The sequence below is a fragment of the Chiloscyllium plagiosum genome, chromosome 6 (genome assembly GCF_004010195.1).
Source record: "Chiloscyllium plagiosum isolate BGI_BamShark_2017 chromosome 6, ASM401019v2, whole genome shotgun sequence".
In the NCBI taxonomy this organism is placed as follows: domain Eukaryota; kingdom Metazoa; phylum Chordata; class Chondrichthyes; order Orectolobiformes; family Hemiscylliidae; genus Chiloscyllium; species Chiloscyllium plagiosum.
In genome coordinates, this window is record NC_057715.1 from 99,285,854 (window position 1) to 99,291,118 (window position 5,265).

Sequence of the window (5,265 nt, forward strand, 5' to 3'; positions counted from 1 at the left end):
AGCACTGCCTTCCTAACCTGCAATCTTCTTCCTGACCTCTCCGCCCCCACCTCCACTCCGGCCTATCACCCTCACCTTGTCCTCTTTCCACCTATCACATTTCCAACGCCCCTCCCCCAAGTCCCTCCTCCCTACCTTTTATCTTAGCCTGCTGGACACACTTTCCTCATTCCTGAAGAAGGGCTTATGCCCGAAACGTCGATTCTCCTGTTCCCTGGATGCTGCCTGACCTGCTACGCTGTTCCAGCAACACATTTTCAGGTTGGACTGAAGGGTCTGTTTCCATGCTGTACACCTCTATGACTATGACTCTTTGACTATAACCCCCACTAGCTTCTAGGTGTTAAAGATTTTCCAAAGATTTTCCTCATGTCCTCTCTAATCCTTCTACTAATCATCTTAATTCTCTGCTCCCTCATAATTGACCACTCTATTAGGGGAAACACCACTGGAAATCATTCTCAAAAACATCTATTCACCATTAGGTTTTGTTTCCTGCCACCAAATCAGCTTTGGATCCAATTTGCCACATTCCACTGTATCCCTTGGGTTTAATTTGGTTTTGACCAGTCTGCCTGTGTGACCTTGTCAAATGTCTTCCTAAAATCCATATAGAAATCATGCACTACACTACCCTCATCAATTCACCTTGTTGCTTTCTTTAAAAAATCAATTAAATCAGGAAAACATGACCTTTCCTTGACAAAGCCATGTTGACTATCCCTGATTAATCCATGCCTTTTCAATGTTGATTCTAGTGATTTTCCTCCAACTGTGGTCAGGCTGATTGATTTATCTTTGTTTGGTCTATATATTATAATTATTTATGCTAAATCCTATCCTTTATGCTGCTGGATAACCAGGGGACCATAGATTTGATTTATCAATGATTTCCTTTGTGAGGACATGTCTATACTGTGCTCATAGAATTTTGCTTTTAAATGCTTCCCATTGTTTTACCATTAACTTTCCTTCAATTAATTGTAACCAGTCCACTTTTGCCAGATTATCTCGCAGTCTTGTAAAATTTAACTTCTCCCAATTTAGAACTTTTATTCCTATTGTATCTTTGACCCCTAATATAATTCTGTGACATCCAACTGTATTCGGTTTAGGTTTTATTGTCACATATTATGATCACTATCTATAAAATGATCACTGACCACCACTTCATCCACCTGTCCAGTTTACTTTCCTAAGACTACATCTGGAATTGTGCCCTCCCTCACTGGGCTTCATGTGTGCTGGCTACAATTGTCTCTTGAATGCAGTTCAAATAATTTTATGCCCTCTAAACCTGTCACACATTATATCCCAACTATTATCGTGTCGCTTGAATCCCCATATATTATTGTTTTTGCACTCTCCATTTCAAGAGATGACCACTGTACACTAAAAAAATGTGGGGGCAATGGGAACTAAATAAAAGATATTAGATTTTTAAAACAACATTTGCTGAATAACTGTATTTCTGTTTAGACTGTATTTTTTATATACTGCTTGGAATTCAGAAAGGTACACTGAACTAAGTTCATGAAAATGTTGCTTTCATTTCAGGGAGAGGGAACACAGTTTGTAGAGAGTTTATATCAGACTTTATATCAGACCCAGAAGCAGCTTCCAATGTTCTGAATCAGTTTGTACGTTCAATTTATATAGTCACGTGGGAATATTGTTTACATCACTCTCTGCCTTGGGTAAGATATTCAAGGTGTATAATAATTACAAAATCAAGAATCCACCATTTTATGCTTTCAATTCTAACATTTCAAATCATTAAATATTCTTTCATGAAGTGTGCTTCAGTGGCAATGTTAATTTATTATGCATTCCTGGCTGGCTTGTGGGAATTCTTGTGGGTGGATTTTCTTGAACTTATCTTGAAGGATCCCCCCCATTCTCCGCTTCCCCCCCACGCTTAATGTTCACCAACTTTCAACAATATGGGAATAATGATTTATGTTCAACTCAGGATGCTGTAACTTTTGTAAACTCTGCAGATTTATATCTTTCTAAATTTTTGAAATGATCTGTTTTTAAAACTAAGGATTGTGGAAAGATTATTGCACTTCTTAAAAGCAGGTTACTAATACTCAGTGTAAATAATGTTTACACTGCTGCTTGTTTAAACAGTCAGGGAGGGACTACAGAAAGGATAGAGTCAGTGTGATGTGTTCAAAATTAGATGCAGCTGGCAACAAGCAGTTGGTCTGTCTTCAATGATAAAGGACTTCTGCCTGCCAGAAACTGAGTTGTTGGAGGTACTGAACAGCTTGTGGGTGTGAATATTTGACCTGAATCAGGGTTGGTAACCTGGATCTTCTTTAGTGTTATATATATATATATATATATATATATTACCAGTTGGTAATGGTGAGGTAAAATCCAGTGATCCATTTTTCAGTTTCTATAGGGTCATTTCACAACTGTGTTTTAAAGCTGAAAAATAAGCTGTATTTTTGAGGACCAATTCTCTATTACCCACAATGCATTTCAATTCACTCCACTAGCAAAAGGAAGGCTTTCTTCTTCCAGTTCATGTCAATGTTGTGTTGAGTAATTTACCATTATTATCTTAATTAATTATTCCTTATTGTCAAAATGTGAGGAAATCTAGTTGAAAGTTATTGAAATGATATGAGTTGTTTGAGGTTGTGCCTTATATCATCAGTGACAACGTCCACCATGAGGAGTCTCTGTGTTCTGTTTGGTGGTGCTTTTGCTCTTTACAATGTCTACAACTCAGTAGTAACGACGATAATTGATTCTTTTGAAGTGTGGAGCTGGTGATTCTGTTGTGTCCATCGCATCAGGAGTGTTTTCATGAATGGATAAATCAAGGCACGGAGAAGGCCAGTTTCATGAAGAAGATAACAGAACATGTTGGAAAATACGCTAAAGTCAAGCAAGGTGATAAAGAAGTGCATACTCAAACAGCGTTTGTGTCCTGCGATTCTTTTGCAGTGGCTGTGGCTATTGATGAGAGTGTTGTTACTGAATACATGCAGTGCAATGTAAATGTGGAGTTACAGGGAGCACTGACCAGAGGAACATGGTCCTGGATACACTCGGCCTTCAGGAAAAAACAAAATCGAGCCTTTGTTATGATGAAACGTGATATTGACAAATTCAAACAATATTTAATGTCTGTTCTGAAATAGATAGCAGGAAGCTTTCATCGTGGTCTCAGGGAATTAAGGACCAGCATGTAGATTTTATAGATTGTGAATGTAATCATTAAGGTTTAGCAGGAATAACTTGTTAAAAAGTTTAAAACAAAGATAATTTAAATTTGTCCTGACAGTGTAAATATTGACTTCAGTCAGCCATGGTCAAAGAGTTCTAACAGCTTTACAGCTATTGATCCATTGGCGACATCTCTTAGTAGAACATATAGATGTACAGTAAGATTAGCCATTCACCCCTTCCAGAATCTTCCTCTGGGTCTTCCTCAGACCTTTCATTTTGTTTTCTCCGATCACATCTCTCTGATCAATTTCAGTTTTTAAAGAATTGTCTCTGATCTTCCAGTCTCCGATCCGATCCCCTTATGATGATTCTGTTATCTAATTAGGGCTCCTGTTCACCCTTTAAACATTTTGTTATTTCTACCTTCTACTCTGTAGTTGCTTAAAACCCATTAAAGCTGGAGCATTTCCCAGTTGTGTTGAAAGGATATCAAACTGAAACCTTAACTCTCTTTTTCTCTCTGCAAATGCTGACCACTTCTAGCATTCTTTGTTTCAGTTACTTATCTGAGTTGGGTGAGGAGAAAGGAAAAAAGATTGAGGAATAATCTGCATTATTTTTTTAAAAAACCCATATCAAATTACCTCAAACTAGTTTTGGAGGTTTGAAGATGATGTTTGAAAGAGGAATAATGATCAGAAAGCAGGGGGATTTCCATGTTGTTCATATCATGACAGGAAATCTTCACAACCGGTTCCAAAACCACAACTTAATCACTTGTGCAAAAAGATGGAATCTCATATGATAGAGTAAATCTCTCATTTTGAGGCGCAAGGGCTGTCTTGTTGGACAAAAGCAGTCCATATTACATGGAACACAATGAACTGAGTCTATTTTTAAGAACCTAAGAAAGATAAGGGAAGTGAAATAGGAATAAAGCTTTTCAAATTTTACAGCATTTAAACAGTGAGTTTGATAGGGCAACGGCCTTTTTGTTGTTCCATCATTTTACAGTGGAATGTGGACCCAGGAATTGTGCTCCATCGATCAAGTTCAAATTTAAGGGAACATTTGTCTTTTAAATTTTTATTTGTGAAGACTTCCACCATTCAATGAGATGGTTGATAATGTTACATATTAACACTTTCAATGCCCTGCATTTATTAAGTAAAATCAATAAATAGCATAATGAGCACAAAAGCAATACCGTTGCCAACTATAATAGCAACTTGTTTTGGCCATTCGTATGTATGTTTATACCAGAATAAACTGATTAGTTTGATGTTCAGTCTTTAGGTGCTGCATGGGGATTTAAGTCTATCCAGGAATGATATTACACCTTCTACATCTCAGCTTTAGTATTCTGTATCAGTATCATTAAAAAACCCCTTGGTTATACATTCATGTCCTGACATCATAATAAATGGGACAGTATTCAGTTCTTCTCAGAAACTGTATAACTCGATATTTAGCAGATCTCTTTAGAAAGAAACTTTTGGTAAATTCCTAAGAACATTCTATCCATCAGTCACTGAGGCAAATTTGTCTTTCCCTTTCTTATTCAACTTTGTGTAATATATTAATATTAACATTTGAAAAGAGAAAAGTACAGTACAAAACAGGCCCTTCAGTCCATGAGTTTGTGCTGAGAATTAATCCTAATCTAAAATAAAATAATCTCATCTACACACCCCTCAATTCACTACTGTCCATGTGCATTTCCAGCAGTTGCTTAAATATCCCTAATGACTCTGCTTCCACCACCACTGCAGGCAACGCATTCCACGCGTTAACAACTCTCTGTGTAAAGAACCTATCTCTGACATCTCTCTAGACCTTTCTCCTAATATCTTAAAATTATGACCCCCCATGGCAGTCAATCCCACTCTGGGGAAAAGTGTCTGGCTATTGACTCTATCCATGCCTCTCATTACCTTGTACACCTCGATCAGGTCACCTCTCTTCCTCCTCCTCTCCAGAGAGAAAAGTTGGAGCTTAGTCAACCTCTCTTCATAAGGTAAGTCCTCCTATCAAGGCAGCATCCTGGTAAACCTTCTTTGCACCCTCTCCAAAGCC

General features: G+C 37.6%; 1 pseudogene; it reads left to right on the top strand.

Moving 5' to 3' along the window:
• The window catches only part of LOC122551077, an 8,929-nt pseudogene extending 5,768 nt beyond the window's left edge, over window positions 1-3,161 (top strand).
• Window positions 3,162-5,265: the final 2,104 nt, after the last annotated feature.